This window comes from Trachurus japonicus, chromosome 20 (genome assembly GCF_045865225.1).
Source record: "Trachurus japonicus isolate A0001 chromosome 20, Traja_1.0".
Lineage (NCBI taxonomy): Eukaryota > Metazoa > Chordata > Actinopteri > Carangiformes > Carangidae > Trachurus > Trachurus japonicus.
In genome coordinates this window covers 3,669,420-3,687,757 of record NC_140926.1, presented here as the reverse complement: position 1 = coordinate 3,687,757, position 18,338 = coordinate 3,669,420, and positions in this window count along the sequence as shown.

The window sequence follows — 18,338 nt, the reverse complement described above, 5'->3', positions numbered from 1 at the left end:
CACACACACATCGGCCTGACACCTGTAATGACAGATTACAGATTCTTCGAGTTGCCCTTTTCTCATTTCTCCTGTGTCTCCAGTGCAAATCTACTTGTTGCACATGCGCAAGTAGCTCTGTCGACTTGCCAAATTTTGGTAACCCGACGTCCAACACTAGAATTGCACCTGCTAATTTTAAAAACAGCGACCACTGATCTGTACTGAGACTGTTGTTGTTCTTTCAGGATAGGTTCAATTGCTGCTGTGGTCCGTTATCATGCTGCAGACGAGTGTGTTTGTTGGCTGATGGGAGGAACGAAAAAAGAGAGCAAGACGATGCGACCGTAGCCGGCGCGCTGTGACGACTCCGCCCACGTTGAGGAGGAACTATGAAGAACTCAGCTGTAGTGGAAAAGGACCTGAACCGAGGTGAGTAGAGCTGTTGACTGTTTAGTGGAAAAGGGGCCGTTTGTATTTGTTAGGGACTATTTTCAGCAGCGGATTGATCCACAGTCGGTGCTGTAGTGAGTCTGAGCAACAGACAACATGATGGTGTGTTCATGGTAGAGAAGGAACATGACGCCCAGTGCAACAGTGTGACTCACTGATGTGTTTCTAATAGTCTGAGCTCTGGAGATACAACAGGTATCAGACTGACACACACACACACACACACACACACACTCACCTGCTGCTTTCTTCTTATTTGGAGGAAATCTTCCCGCTCCCTCCTCTGCTGCTGTTTGGTTCTGGGCCTCGACCTTTTATTCTGAATAATCGTCTCACACGGATCCATCCTGCATTTTTCAAGTTGCCAGACGGTGTGTGTGTGTGTGTGAGACACAATACACGCACATGCATATACATTTCCAACCCATCTGTCGCCACAACCTGGCAACCCACACAACCTGAATCTGCCCGGGCAAATTTGATTAGTCATAAATGTGTAAGTTCAACAAATGTTCTTCATCCTATGATCCATTTATTAACTTTAAGCTCCATATTCGGTGCAGTAGATGTTGTGCATCAGCGCTATGGCTATAAATAAATGTACAGATAAATGTCACAGAATGTTCAATTAGTTATTTCTGTTCTGAAATTATCCTTCGATCATGGCCTTATTAAACGTCTGCTGTAAATGTGAACTAAATCAATCACTGTATGTGGCACTTTTTTCCTCCAGAAGCAGAGCTGAACCTGTGCAGCATCAGGAAAACTTCTGTGAAATCGCTCACAGGATGTTTTTCTCATCCTGTCACAGTGAACGTCTGAATCCCTCCTGCTTCCTGTCACACGTACATTTTCTGTCAGTGACATTTGCATCAAGCAAACGGTCGTCTATAGCTTTACATTGACATGTCACAGAAGAAGCTCTGCTCTTTGAAGGCGGCTCTAAAAATACCCAGTGAAAGGAATGTGCTGAGGTCCGATCTCTGCGTTAAGAAACATATAGAATATACATGTATTTACATTTACATCAGAGCTTTCACTGTGTTCATTCAGATTTTAACAACAGCATCACTAATTGCAGGGTGAAAAATCAACATGTCATCTCCAACGCAGCTGCTGGGACATAAACTAATGCAATATTTTCACACTGTGTTGAAATACATAATACATATCATGGTATAGCTTCATAGAAAAGGAAAACATCTGTAACATCTGTGCATCTGCATGTGAAGACAGAGGCAACCACATGTCATATACAACCACTCACATCGACCTGAGGAGAGTTTTCAGGGTGGGAGGGGTGAGGGGGGAGGGGGAGGCCACAGGAGAGAGAGAGATGCTAAAGTGAATTTCATGTCTGCAGCGTAAAAACACAAACGTGATAATTTGTACTTGATGTTTTTTTGAGAAACAAACATTTCCCACATCCCACGTGGAACAAGTCACGATCGGGTGGATGAGTTACGTCCTCACCTCTGCTGTGACCTTGTGTTGTGTTGGACATTATTTCTTTAACTTTAAATACAGCTGATACAGACCTTAACAAAAACCCAACCTCACATGAGCACAAAACATAAACTCCCTCAACGTTCAGTTTTAATGAGACTGTGATTTAGCTCCTCACAAATATACACCTTCACGTAGTTTGACTCGGTATTAAGCTCTGCGACACGTCCGTCTTCTCTCAATAAAATTTTGATCATCCAAATTGAATTTTAGCGGAATTATTAGTTTTGCTAAAAGAAAAAAAGAGTGATCCTTCTGCTCCTTTCTTTCCCCACAAATTAAAGCTGCATAACTCAAATTTTAATGTGAACATGTGTTTGTGGATAAATATGTAAATCTAACTCATGAGATATTGTTCACAAATCTTCCTCACACATTCCCTTTAATTTTCCATATTCCCTCAATCAATACACAATACATTAAAATACATGTTATTCGATCAGTTTTTGTGTTACCACTTAATGCTCACACTGTGAAGTCGACCATTGTTGTTTTGTATGGAGGTATAAGCTTTTTTTTAAACATAATATGCAGATAATCTAAATTGATTAGCACATGCTTAAAGGGGAATTACCGTTTTTTTTACAATCTGGACCTTATTTCTAGGATAAAATAGAGCGCGTATCATAACTAAATATTGGTGAAATGAAGGAGTTTCTCTGCAGATAATGTGTTATTTAGAGGCTGCATTCTGCTGCCCTGTAGACTCCATTATACGGATATACGTGGCTCTCGGCTGGAGCTCATTTCGTCGAAACGACTTGTAATGACAGCAAAGTTATCTGGGTGAGTAAATGATCGTATTTTATGATAGAAATAAGGTCCAGATTGTAAAAAAAAAAACGGAAATTCCCCTTTAATATTAAAAGACTCAAATCAGCAGATCTGGTTCATAATCCGTCTTCACGTCATTGTAACGTCTCCATGATCAGTTTCTGTGCAGCAGTCGGAGTAAAATAATAAAAGATTCAGCAGCAGTTATTCTTCCTACAGGTCAGAGGTGAAAATCTAAGTGTGGCCTTTCTTGTTTTGTTTGTATGTTTGTGTGTTTTCATTTATTGGATTTGGACTGTGCGTGTGTTTCCGTCGTCGCCTTCACCCCAGTGACTGAGACTTCATTTCTGGCACACTGACTCACCGACTGTGAACTGATACAGTCACATAAGAACCACATTGAGGAGGCTGTGATGACAACAGACCTTTTTGGCATAAGGGGGGGTGTTGGGAGGGGGGGGGGGGTGTAACCCCTTAGCTCTGAGAGTCAGGAATAAACATGTGGAGGAGAAGAAAAAAGTGCAGGTTCATTTTGCTGCCACGGCTGACAGATGTGTGTGAGTTGTGGAGGTGCTGGGCTGAGGAGGCTGTTGAACTGAACCGCTACAAAACACTCTGAGCAGAGAGATGATGAGGAAGTGGAGAACGACAAGAGGATGAGCAGGAGGTTGGAGATGGGCTGGCTGAAGAGAAACTGTAGGATTCAGTGGAAAGAGGAACAGCTGATGATGATGATAATAATAATATAACTGGAGCTGGGACTGGAAGTGATTTTAAAAATGTATGAAGATTCACAGTCATGGTATATTGTAGCTGCAGAATAATCCAGCACCAGGCTGAGAACCATCACCTCTTGTGTTGTGAAAGTCTGTCTGCAGATCACATCAAAATATTTCCTCATATTTTTTAATAAAATGAAAAGAGCGCCTCTCTTCTCTCTCTCTCTCTTTCTTCTCTCCATCTCCCCTTGACCTTTAACGAACGGAGAGAGAAAAAAATTCAAACTCAAGTAGATACGATCAAAGCCGCTGCCAAACATAACAGCATAACATTAATTTTCTGATGAAGAGCTGTGCGAGCATTTACATTTTCAATAGACGCACTGATGAGTCTGTCTGAGGAGTGACTGCATATACATTCACATTCACAGAGTTTTTTCAGTTTTTTGTAATTTCCTCAGACACATTCAAATGAATGCAATAACCAGATACTAGAGTGAATTCATTCCAGTCAACCTGAGAGCACTCTGGACAAAAACATCACAGAGAAGTTGTCCTAACACTGCAGAACCAGCAGAGCCCACATCACCACCACACGGTTAAAGACACTCATTTTCCACTTACCTGTAACAGTGCACTGATAAAACCCGTGCACTCTCATTTCAAACCTTATGTCAACGTCTAACTCAGTCTCTGATACTAGCACCACAGCATCCGTTCTTGCGTTAGTTCTTGCTTTATTCATAGACAACGTTTCACTTTTAACTCGAAATTAAATTATTATGACGATTATAAAACAGATAAGTTGTTCCATTTAACTGCCCTCCTCCAGTCTCAGCACTTAACTAACATAATTGTTGTGTTGAAGCTCTTACATTTTAATTGTCTACTACAAATACCAGTTCCCAGTGTTCCCAGTGTCTCCAAATACCTAAGATACAAAGGGTCTATTCTTCCAACCAGCTCCACCACCCGGGGTACGATCTGAAAAAACAACTTGTGACAATTAGAAAGTCTAAAACATTAATTGCAAACTTCACCAACAACTTCAATAATCACAGTGTAAACTTTAAAAAAAAAACTTGAGGGGAACTTTCCTCTGGAACATTTGCACAAGGCTCAGTGGAGATCAGCGTCATTGTGTTTGTCTTTGCCCTTGACGGTGACGCTGATCCTTTTAAGTTTAGAGGAGCTTCCTTATCAGATATGCAGTGAACAAAAAATGTGAATGTGTGTGTGTTATCCATTTAATCAGAGTCGCAGCGGTGACAGATGCATGTAGATCTCGCAATTTACACGTCTGATCCACTTTCCTCTGGGTTTGAAAGAACTCCATGAACACATTGCCGAAATCTTCTCCTCTTCCTCGTCCTTTCTTGGATCTCGTTCTGACTCTGTCTGTCTCAGCAAGATATCCAAATTTCAATCACTCTTTTTTCACCTCTTCTTCTTCAGGAGTATCTCTATTGATATTTGAGTATTCATCCTGTGGTCGCTCTTGGCCTTGCTTCGAGAAACGGTCTCAGAGTGCAGGAACTTTAGATGAAGAAGCTCTGGAGGATGATCTGAGGTCGAGTGGAGGCTGTGGTGGATGCAGAGTAGTTATAGAAGCCATTGTAGCTAGGGATGAGTACCATAACAAAAAATATTCAAAATTCAGAACTAATTTTTTATAAACAAAATAACTTTTATTACCACACATACATACAAAGTACCAAAAACAGGTACTGTTGCATACCGGTACCGGTTCCCAAGAACGGCTATAGGTACCGTATCAGTTTAAATGTGAAAGGTACCCATCCCTAGTTGGAGCTGGGTCTGAGCAGTGATTTGAATGGATGAAGCAACCAAAACGCTGGTGCATCCATTCCTGTACATTGCTATGTGCAGATGTGGTCACAGCAACAGTCCTCACAAGGTATCACGGCCGTCGCCTTGATGAGATTCCACAGAAACGTGTGATCTGAGGTGGTGGAGCAGGAGTAACACCTTCTCTGCTGGACTCACCTTCGTATATTTGGCGTCAGGCTCCAGGAATTATAGAAAATCGTTTTCTTTCCGTCCAGCCTTGAACCATTACCACTCCCAGCCACACCAGGAGGTCCAAGGAGGGCGGGTGGAGAAATCCTTGTACTTTCTTGGTGGGAAACAAAGAACGGTAGGAAGCCAAGGCAGAAAGCATTGATCCACGCTGCTTGACTCCACAGCATGAAACTACCGGGCCACGTGTCTGCATGGCGGCACCATCAGCCTCATTCATATTCCATAAAGGACATCGATTGAAGCCTCTCCTCTCCGTGTGGCAGCTGTCTTCATCTTTTGTTCACCCAGGTTTCATTGTTGCATGGCGACGAAGCTTCTTCTTACCTGGAGATCACTGTTCACTGTTTGCGTCCAAGGTCAGGAAGGAAGTGGTGACATAGGATATTGATTCCTTGGTTGCTCCCGTCATCCCTGATTGGTGAAAGTGATAGTGATACAACCATCCTGCTACACGGTACAGTATGTTGGCATGTCTGTCAGACTGACCAGGAAGTATCTTATCAAGCTCTAGTGTTATCAGTTATAGACATATGTATAATGCTAATCATATTCCATAGTTATTCATCTCCTTAGATTTAATCCTGCAACCTCTTCACTTAGTAAACACTTTCTGTGATAGTTCAGATATCTCAATGTTATTCAGTGCACTGTAGTACTCCACCGACCAGACAGAGGCGTAGGAGGAATATAGTTGTTCAACAGTGGGAAAACAACTGTCTGATGGCAATTAAAGTGGTGAAAACATTCAGAAGAAAGTGGACACTTAAACTGATATTACTTTTTATCTGTGGGTATTTTTCGCTGACCTCGTCCACAGCAGCTTCATCACTCAGCTCCCGAGCTGCTGCTGCTACACTGGCAGCATGCTGATCTGGAATCTGGATCTACTGCAGCTTATACACTGAATATAGATTAATACCTCAGTTTGGCCACACTTTGGTCACCTTGATAATTCATGCTCTGTGCAGTGATGCTGCTTTACTTCTACAATCCAATGTTAAGTAACCCCAGGTATCACTTTACTGACAAACCGGGCTGATTGTGAACTCACAAGGAGCTGAATTCTGTATGTTCCCTATTTTTACCTTGATATCATTCATCTAATGGAAAACTCAATACACCCCCACATTCTGCTCTGCTCTTTTCTGGTCTACAGTTTTCCAATAAATTATTTCATCCTGTAGTTTGGATGGGAGGATCCATTAGGGCCATTCCTTTCAGTTGATTAAATCCCCGTCCCCTCGGGATCTGGCCTGAGGACACAGCTGCCTATAGGCTCAGAGAACATTAAATTTCTCTCTTGACACCACATCATCCGACTCTCTCAGGACTCTGCGCTCTCACCAGTCGTGTATTCTCTCGCACGAATGTGTGACAGGCGGCGGTGACACAATATCCCGAAGCGCTGCGCACTTCATAGACCTGTGCGTTCAATGAACAAGATGTTATGACGTGCTAGAATAATGCCCGTAATTATTTTTGACTGTTGTGCTGCCCCCTCCACCCCGCCCCACCCCACCCTCCCCCGATAAATACATGAATAAGTAAATAAATAACTGAAAGGTTGCAGCTGTAGAGTGGCATTTGTTCAAATCAATGTCATCTTTAGATACAGCTATTAAATGGCTCTTAGCAACAAACGTGTTGGGAGGGGGGGTTGATTCATATACATATGTATTTTCCATTAAATGTCATGTGTCTTACACATGCATGAATATTTTTAGCCTTATCATAGGAACCAGACTTGACTTGAAGATATTTTTATTTACGTTTATTCCTTTGGCAGATGCTTTTGTCCAAAGCAGCTCAAATATATGATGTGGAGTCAAGGACGTGTCTTTGAGAGCGGGAGCCTCAGTGTTGAGTCCCAGTGATAAAAAGCTCAGTGACAGGAGCTGTCTCTGGCTGGTGGAGGCCCAGATGTGCTGTCGCATTTTAGACCATGTGCAGAAGTTTTACAGTGTACGCCTGCAGCTCTGCTATAAGGGGGATAGATACATATATAAAAGCAGTCAAAGTTGGAGATGCCCGGTCGAGTGGCAGATAAGACCTCGTCTTCCTGATGTTTTATAATGCAAAGTTACAAGATGCAACATGAGGCCGAGCTGAGCTGGATGATAAATGCACATAAAGCCGAACCTTCCTCAACCACAGACCTGACAGCTGGGAGTCTGAGTCTTGTTGTTTTCTTTCTTGCATCTGTGAAAACAGAGAGAATTGCTTGAAAAGAAGACCTTCAACAAAGAAAGGGTCAACACAACACCAACAGCACTGTTGACCTGCAGGTCCACCTGCACAATCGCCTCTATTCATTAACTGCACTCTGACTTTCCCTTGAAAAAGTGAACATGTCACAGGAATTAAAGCTGTGGCTCAGGAGGTGGAGCCGGTTGTCCACCAGACAGAAGGTAGGAGGTTTGATTTCATGGCTTCTTCAGTCAGAACTAAAGAGAGGATCCGACCTCCAACCAGCAAAGGAAGGAGAAAGGACTGGTTCATCTCACCGTCCTTCACCTGGTCGTTCCTTCTGGTTGTAGCTGTGTCTCAACTCAAATACTTCCAAGAGTTAACTGTCATGTTATATAGTGCGCAAATTTCAAGAGTTATCAGTTCTCAAATCGATGTTGTGCACTTACCAGAACTAATGATCCCAACGGTCGCCAATGTCTTCTCCTTTTTTGGACGCTCCAATCGCCCGTCAACACATCGACCGGATTGTTTTGTTTGTAATTTCATTTAGCAATAATGAACGCTTTAGATGTACGTCAGCCAGCTCCTCCCTTTGGCGGAAAACATTGGCCTACCGGTATGTTGATTTACATATTGAATATTATATTATATTCCGCTACGTAGCCAAGACAGCGACCCCACCCTCAATGATAAAACTCTGACAGTTTTTTTCAATGTGCATTCAATAAAAATGAACTTGAACTTGCTCATCTCCTCGACTCCCATCACTAGCTCCTTCAGCACAAGTTAAAATAAAAACAGCAGAACCACAGCATCTTTTCTATTCCATACAATCTCTTTTCCACTTCTTAACTCTAACTACAATGCAAGTTAACTCCCGGCGGTTCACCCAGAGAGTGGGATGTGTGATACTAGTGGTGCTAATAGCCTGGAGCCTGCAGCCCTGGAGGAGGAGTGGGCTGCAGAGGTCTGATTGGCTCCTTCTAACTCGAAACCACCAGATGTTTTTCATTGTCCGACTTCACCCTGACTGTGAATCAGCTTGAATAACTATGTAAGAATTACAACAGGAACTGCAACAGAAATTCTTTCAGAGATGTTTTCCTGCACAAGAATGATTTGTGTTTTTTAAAAAAAGAAGAAATTGTAGAGAAATATTTTAAAAGATGATGTGCTGGGTATGAAGGCAGATTGTTAAAATCATGGCCAGTTACTTTGCAGGATCATGATGTGCTCTCATTTTCCAATTTCACCTTCAGCAGGGTCAGATTTTGAGCATTCAAGCCGATCTGTGAGTTAAAGCCTTCAGTCTCAACATCTCTTTATTTTGTAGATAATGTAACTGAGTCCTGGTGCTACCGTTTGTAGGATTTATGTATTTCTTTTCTGTTTGATACCAGGGTTCAGTACCTATCCCCCAACACAAGCTACACGTCTTTGGGTTTTTACTCTGAGATGGATTTGGTCCAAAGGAAAAACCAAGCACAGTCAGATCTGATCAAGAGACCTGAGGATAATTAGACCCGATCAAAAACGCGACCTACCTGAACGGACCCTGAGAGAGAAATCCATGGCGGCCAAACAAGACTGGTACAGACCCAATCAGACTGAGATTGATTTGGGTTTGGGTTCCTCTAACTCGCTCTCACTGACAGCTTCTCTGCAGTGAGAGCTGGTAACCCCCCAGCTTCCTCCATGTTCCTAAATCCTCCTCTTCATCGTCCTCCTTGCTCTTATCTTACGTAGCGTTTCTTTAAACACAGTCTGCGCGGGATTCGGACTCTTTAAGAACAGCCTCATCTGATCTTCACTCCCCGAGGGAGGATCTGTGCGAGGTCTGCGTTTTATACGTCTTCCCCCTCTGCACATTGATTTTTATATCCACGGGATCAACACCAAAGACTTTTGAAATATTAAAACAAACATCACGTGTTGCATTACTCACTGTGCACCGTCCCTGACTAAAATGTATTTACTGCTGCAGCCTAAAGTAGAGCCACATGAACATCCTCGAGTGCCCACTTGTGCTGCTGCAGCCAGTGTCAGGCTGTATTGTACATAAACCTATATTTTATTCATGAGCCGGAGATTTTTATACTTCTGGCTTCACACTGGAGTCTCCTGGGTATTACTGTATTTCCAGGTTCTCTGGAAGCTGCATTTGTGACTACATGTAAACTCTGACCAATCCCTTTCTTCCTGAATGAACTAATGGCTGCAACTACAGCTCCCAACAGCCCCCCACCGCCACGCCAACCCCCCAGCTCCCCAGCTTTACCCTCCTGCCTCCACTATTTAGTATATCTGAGCTCTTTTTCTTTTTCTTTTTGCTCCGATAGGCCTCATCTGCTGCAGTCCCTTGGTGCAGTTGTGTAAAGTAAGTGAGAGTGTTTAACCACAAGGTCAGAGCTGGGGGGCTGCAAGGGGACGGGAGTCTCACGGGAGCACACAGATGTTGTTCATGTTGGATACAGTCACTGTTTACCAATATCTGGGGAGAGGAGGAAGAGGAGGAGGAGGAGGAGGAGGAGGAGGAGGGGCTCAGCATCATTTTATCCTTCCAAAAAAAGTCTTTAACAATCTAACTTTTTCACATTAAAAGATTCCCACATTAATGACGCCCCTCCATCCCACCGGTGGCTATACCCATTACATTTTGTGATGATTTCAAAATTTTATTTCTAATTTTTAAAACCTTGTATGATCCAGGTCCAGGCTGTAAACCCCTGACCCCTCTCTGATTGTATCGTAGTTACTAAGGACCAGCAGATATTTGCAGTCTGAGCTCCTGAGCTAAAATAACCAGAGCAGATCTGACACATATTAACACTCGTTAACTGCTCTGCTTCTGTCTGGTAGAGATACTGAGTCTTTTAAAGCGGTGGTTAAACTCTGGACTCTCTGACCCGTTCACATTACCGACAGCAGCGACAGGTTAAACTGTGGTTGTCACTGTCACAGAGACTCCATCCACATCACTGATAAAACAGAAAATTACACAGAGTAATTACTAAATAAACGTTAAGTCAGCGCTCACCTGTCTCCCTCTGTCCACTCTCTCTTTATCTCTCTCTCTCTCTCCCTCATCTACACGTCATTTATTCATTTCTGTTTCTAATTGAAATGACAGTTCACTAATGTGAAGGTGGGAAGTCGTGAAGGAGGGATCACATGTTCCTGAGGATGTGCAGCAGTTTGTCTGTGTCCTCGTGATTAAGAAGTCAAATCAGTGGAGATAACAGACGGCGGTTCAGTAAAGTTTGCAAAGTGTTTTACAGCTCTGTAAACTTAACGTGAAAATTTGTGAGCTGCTTTTAGAGCGGCGCACAAAGAGACACAAAGGAAAAGTTATAGCCTCTTTTACTGGGATGAGTTCAGCCCCAGAAACATTTATATTATTGAAATGTTGAAGGGGCCGACTGGAGCAGAACTGTTGCTCCGCCGCTGTTATCTAACCATGTCTCGGTTAAAAGCATGAAATCCAGATTGTATGGAGTAATAAGATCATTAACTAAAAAATGACTTGTTGGAGGGGGATCTGATATTGAGCAGAGCTTTGTAGGATTAATGGAAGTCCCCAGAGCGGTCTGACTTTGACAGAACAGATAACAGGTTAGGAAGCTTTGGAGCTTCACTTGAGAGCATCTCTCATATTACTGCATTAGCCACCAGAGCGGGAACAGAGGGAGCTGCAGGCACACCGAGTCCCTGCTTGTTCTGGAAACAACTCTGAGAGCCATTCTCAAGGCTGCGACGACCAGAAGACACCGCCACCGTGGGCTCGCCGCCATTTGTATGTGCTGCAATCAGCGGCACAGAGTGGGCCTGATGTGTTTGAGTGTGTGTGTGTGTGTGTGTGTGGCGGTATGTTGTTGTGCAGAGTTTAGAGATGAAGGACGACAGAGCGAGGAGACGAGGGATGGGTAATGTATGCCTGCAGTAAAGACATGTGTCACAGCGGCCAGCGGCTCACAGCCAAGGCCCGAGCTGGATGCCAGGGAGGAGGTTTGTGCAGGAGGGAAAGGGGGATGTGTTGGGGGGGGTTGGTTTCAGAAATGGTCCATAATTGATACATAAAACTGTTGTGCTGCTAAACCGACAGGAAACGTGTCAGGGCCTCGTCGTTAAAAAGGTTTCTGAAAGTCTTCTGGTGTCATTGTCGACTCCTTCTTCTTTTATTCATGTAGAATCACAGTCAAAGGAACATGAGTTCAAGTAAAAGTCAACAGTCATCAAATTCACACTGTCCCCAAAGATACACAATGTAAATGAGGAGGAAGTAGCCTGGATCAACCCAGACCAACCTGAACTTTGCAGATCTGTCTGAAGGAGAAGTCGTTGAGGCGACGACCTCCAATTCCCCGAAAACTGGAGAACCAATCATGTGGTAATGACACAGAAGCGACTTCTTGCAGCTTCTGTTTACATGCAACATGGCGGACAGCGAAGAGCAGGTTGACGTTGGTGGAGTGTCTGTAGACCACCAGACTGTTTGCAGAACCAGCAGAAGTCCTCAGATGCATCGGTGCTGCAGAACTACAACAACCACGTTTTCTGTTGCTCTGCAGACGTCATCTGGATTGTTGCTCTGATTGGTTGGAGGTCTATCCAATGGCAACTTGATCTACGTCTGTCGGTCACGCTTCTTGGAAGTCGGAGGTGAATACACCTTCACCAAACCCATACTTAATCTTAAGAGAATGAGATGTGGTCTATCATTGGTCAGGTGGGGAGGAAGACAAACCCCTAACCCTCGTCATGAACCCCAAACTAACAGACTCACCTCAGGGCTCCAGACTAACTTTTTTGATGCGGAGCACAGTGGCTCCTACCGTAACATTTTAGGAGCACAAGTAGAAAATTTAGGGGTGCACACCGTAAATCGACTTGCAAAGCAAATATTAACATCTCCTTTTCATTCATGATCCTCACACACATCAGCCTGACACCGGCGATGACAGAATCCAGATTCTTTGAGTTGACCCTTCTACATTTCACCAAGAAAATAGCACATTTACTGGTTGCACCTGCGCAAGTAGATGAAAAATTTACTTGCAATTTCCAAATTTTAGGGGCAAAATGCCTCCATTTAGGGGCAGTCTGGAGCCCTGCACATACTCCATGGGTTTCTCAGGTTTTCCATGGTGTGAACACAGCTGACAGTGGATCTGGAGGACTTCCCTCTCTGGAACCAACATTTGTCTTTACCAGCCACCAACTAAATGTCACCATCTATTCCCACATTCATTTACGTCCTCTCTCCCTCCCTCTTTGTGATACATTGAGACTCTGCTTATTATCTGGTGAGGGGGGGGAAGGGGGGGGGGCATCTCAGGCTTCCTCTCGGTGATGACAGCTCGGACAAAGCCTCATCCAGCTCGGCCGACGTGTCAGCCACCGGCTCGGAGCGGCTGCATATGGATGGATCGTTCTTAACGCTGCTGCCGCTGACTGACACGGCGGCTGACAGCTGCCTCTGATGTATGGACACCCCACTACCCCTGTTACTGACGCTGACACACTTTCCTCAAAGCTTTTTTTCTTCTCTATAAAGGGCAAGATTGATTGCAGGCATTCAGATGTTCCCTCTTCCCTTCTGCGTGTGTGTGTGTGTGAGAGAGAGAGTGTGTCGTCATTGCTTCACTTAACCTTCACTATAAATATTGAAATTTCTCGGGGTTTTTTTTTTTTTTTTTTATCTCATTGATGTTGGTCCAACAAAAACTGCTCGTCCAAACTTTTGGCTCCTTATTTGCAAATTCTGACGAGCACTTGACACTTTGTGAAGAAATAACTTGAGGTCAGGTATCCGTGTGGCGTCTTCTTCAGTCGTTTTCAATTTAGAGAAAAGACGCCACCAATCCTCTAGATGCCTGAAGTCAATGTAGAAACCTCAGCGTACCTCCAAACCACAGAGGTCACAAGGATCTCCACTTTTACCCATCATTCCCTGCAGGTTTTGTCCACCGGCCAGCCAGAAACCAACATGCACAGTTGTGAGAAACAAAGTGTTGATGTTGCAGAAAGTAAAGTATTGCTCAGTTTCATCCCCCTCTCCTCCCTCGGTGCCTTGACCTCTGGGCTGCAGGGGAGTGGATCCACTCTCCTCCTCTCATTCATTCATCTTTTATAATAATACACCTGCATTATCCTGCTGTTTGTGTACAGTCCATCATTTATTCATTCATCAAGAAGTCTGCTGAGGGCTGCTCTCTGATTGGACCTGACATGTTGCTGTTGTTGTTGTGCTTCCACCTCGGTGATCAGCTGATGGCCAGAGGCGTTTTATTTTTTTATTTTTTATCCTGTGACACTGACTTCATGTAAATGTTTAGGTAGTTTTTTCCTCTGTCTATATGATTCTGCTTTTTGGTGCCACAGCATCTTCCTGGCTCAGTTACCATGGAGCTAAGTGACGTTGTGTATGTCACAGACCATAAACACGTGACTGCAGGGACTCATGGACTTCATGAACCTCCACTTCCTGTGACACCAAGTCCAACAAGCCTGTTTCTTTCTATCATAAATTTAATATTATACAAACCAGAACTGTGTCACATGATGTCCCATTATTATCTCATAGCGTGGTGAATGTGCAGCTCACAACTTGTCCACCAGAGCGTTGTGGAGTTGTTGGATTGTGTATTTGATGAGTTTGATGAGGGAAACCAAGAAATCCCATGAGCCTCCGTAGCGTAGCTCTGAGCAGCTCACGGCTCTGCTCCGCCGTTCTAAAAATAGCTTGCATCGACAATTAAAGGTAACGAACCTACTGCTATGATTGTATGGGCCAATTTGCCAAAATGTTGAACTGTCCTTTTAACATAGCACAAGACTGTATGGAGAAGCCATCAGGAAGTGAATTATGTAGCACAGGTGCTGAAACATTGTGACGTGTATATAATATAATGTGGCTGTTGCTGTTTGGGAACGTCCACTTAGTTGCAAGTAAATAAACCGGCAAGATGCTCATCTTGTTTGCGAGTTTTTGAAAATTTTGAAAAATATAGCAACAAAACAAAATGGGTCATACAGTAAGAACTTGATGGATGGAGTCTCGTGTGAGTGTGTGTGTGTGTGTGTGTGTGTGTCCACAACATTTAGTTTCCTGCTCGCTGTGTTTTTGTTTTGTCACCAACTCCAGAGGAAAAATATCTGTCTGGTTAAATGTCACCTTCTCCTCGGTGCCGCGAACGTCGTCTCCGCTGAGCAGGAAGTGATCAGTGGATTCATCAGAGCCAATTTACAGTAAAAAAGGTGTGAATGCAAAACAAAGAGAAAAACCTGAGCTTTCAGTCACATCTCATGGTCTTCATTAGCAAATAAAGACCAATTAACTTCTCTCACATGGAAACATTGTTCTCACATTTTTTAATTTTACATTTGAAATTATTATTCTCAGTTTTTTATTTGCTTTTTTTCCCTAACATTTCATGGCATCTTTATTTCTTACTGTAAAGTCCCAGGAAGGAGAAAATACATATTCTCTACCTCACTTTAAATATATATATATACACATAGTATATAATGGACACACTTTCTCTCTTTCTTTTGGTCCGATTCTTGCAACAGCTGCAACAACCTGATTTCTCCACATTTACAAATGAAGGTTTATCTTTTTCTCTCATAGCCTGTTCAGCCCTGTGCATTTATGTGTGTGTGTGTGTGTGTGTGTGTGTGTGTGTGTGTGTGTGTGTGTGTGTGTGTGTGTGTGTGACTTTGTTTGGAGTGATGCATATTTATCCGTGCATGGCAGATTCTGGCAGGCGAGAGCAGAGAAAGAAGATGGAGAGACAGAATTGGGCCAGTGAGTGGCAGCGCTCCCTGCAGCCTCAGTCACAGCGCTGGATGTCTGAGGAGGGGCCCGGGGCCCCTGGGCAAACACTGACATCACTCGTTCGCCTTTCTCACGTCTGCCAAGACAGCCCCATGAAAACATTACATCCATACCCACAAGCACACACACACACACACGGTAACACACACACGTATGCACATGATGGCTGCACTCAGTCACTGTAAGTCTCAGCTTCAGCTTCAGTAGAGAAGTTCCTTCTTCACACTTCATTGTATTATATTCATTTGACATTTACAATTAATTAATTAATAGAAGGTTGTCTGTTTTTTTTTTCTTTCTTTTTTTTATATCATAACCATCCTGGGTCTGCAGCCGAGGTGAGCTGCACCTGTCATGGTTCTAATTAGTATCAGAAGGAGAATAAATGGGAAAGTATAAGCTAAAAACATGAGTCAAAATAACACAACTAAAAGAAATTGATAGTTAAGATTGATAGAAATAAAAGTTTAAAGTTACAAAAGGATCTGCTGATACTGGTTTGTGATTGATTGCTCTTGCCTGCCAGGTGGAACCTGGATCATAAGATGGATTTTTATTTAAAATATTTGGCGAAAGTGCAGATCTATTATTGATTGTTCAGTCTTGAGAGAGAAACCTGTTGCTAATGAAAAGAAATACACCAGTACACCTGAGGATTTTTCACATTGTAACACACTGTGTTTAAAAGGCTCTATATGAATAAAGTTATTTTTGTAATTCATTTCCTGTTGAGGTAAAAGAGGTTACTGTAATAATGATAATTTGAATGGACGTCATCAGAAACACAACTAAAGCTCGATAACCGACCAATGAGATGAAACGTTGATCCAGACGAGTGGTTCTGGTTTAGAGAGAGAGATCCTGAGCTGAATGATCATATTTGTCTCCGACGTCTCATCTTCTGTCTGTGTGAAGGAGCTGTTGAAGTGATGTCAGAGCGAGGAGACGACATGAAGTCAGTCTGACGGTCATGTGTCATCTATGATCAGGAGAAAAGATTGAACATTTTTTTTTTGTTTGTTTTTTTACCTTCCTGATGAAAGACAAGTTTTTATTTCTACCTGATCACAGAGACCCCCTGAGTCTGTGTGAAGTTAAATGGACCTTTAATCAGCATCATCTTCATCACCATCATCATCATCATCATGTGAAGCTCAGAGACTCAGTTTGACTGATCTGCTTCATCGCTGTTTGTCACTTCAGTTTGTGTCTGAAGGATCTGATTGGAAGTTGATGGTAAAGTGATTTGATGAATCAGGTTATTAGCAGGGTTTAGTTTTCCACCATGGTGGAGATTTTTCTTTTTGAATATGGAAAAAAGTTTCTTTCCTTAATGCTTTTCGTTGCCTGGCTGTAATTATCACAGCACTCAGCTTTTCATTTTAGATTTTTTTAACTATTATTTCTTGTATGTCTTTTTCCATTCATTTTAATCCAAACATCAAACATATTAAATAAAACCCTGGATGAATACGGGATACTGGTAAACCTTAGTTGAAGCCAAAGCTCTCTGTTGAAAATACTGGGTTTAACAGCACAGTCTTAACTTTGTCGTCTTTTTGTTGTTGGAGTCGAACGAGGTTTTGTTGAGCCTGTGCTGAGCTGGATGTGTGTTGGTTGGTGGTCGACCACCAGAGTGAAGTCAGCTGGACGAGATAAGATCAGATAACACTCAGCCTGCTGGAAAAACCACTTGACCTGTCCTCAGTCCTCTGTCCTCTGTCCTCTGAGCGAGCAGCTTCTTCACAGCTACAGGTGTTCGTCCTGTTTGCACGTCACAGGAAGGAAAGACATTGTCGGGTGGTTTGAGTAGCAGAGAGAGCTCAGTCACATCATCTAACTGGGAGTGTAAACAGGATTAAGTCCCAGGATTTAGACTAACAGGAGCTCTGTGTGATCACCGCTCCGTCTTATTGACTAGAACAGGACCCGTCATGTCGTCCCAGTGTGGAGGAGGAAGCTGCTGTCGTCAACCTGACGTCAGCTCCGTCTGGAAACCAGATCTGCTCCTCATGGATCTGTAACAGTGTTTGTACCGTTCACCTCTGGAGGAAACGGTTTCAACAGTTAGTGTCTCAAATCAAATACTGTTTGTTGTGCACTTACAGGAACTAACAATCACAGTTTGTTTTGTGATATGTTATAGCAATGCAAGAAGGCTGAGTGTTGTTAGCAGCTTTATGGCTAACAGTCTTCAGTTGTAAAGTGATGCAACTGCAATGGCCCCTTTTAAATCTACCAAAGAAAATACTCAGCTACATCAAGAGTGAGAAACTGAATCCATCCCTATTTACAGTAGGTGTGCACATGTGTTGCATGTGTATCTTTGTATGATAATTTACAGTGTATGCAATGACGACTACATTTCACTAGGTTACAGCCAGAATTGTATTATATTCCACTATCGTTTGACCGTTATGAGTGAACCAGCTGGGTTCTTACAGTTCACTGTGTTTTGACTCGTCAGTGTGAACGCACTTACAAACTCCAAATAGTTGGTGTAAGTATGGAAGTTATTTGAATTAAGACACAGCCCTGCTCTCCCTTCACTCCCTTCACTCCCTCAGCCTGTTGCATCCTTCAGGTTCCACTTTTAATTCATTCTTTCGGTTTTGATTGTGTTACAAAAATCCACAATAATCAAATACCAAGAGTGAAATTGAATTGCGGTGCAGTGGCACTTAGAGCCACCACCTCCACCTCCACCACTGCTGCTGCTCACACACACACACACACACACACACACACACACATCTCTCCCCCTTCCCCTCCCCCTCGTGCAACAACAGCACTCAACAAAAAGTGCACGTTGAACGTAGCTTACCCATACTGCACCA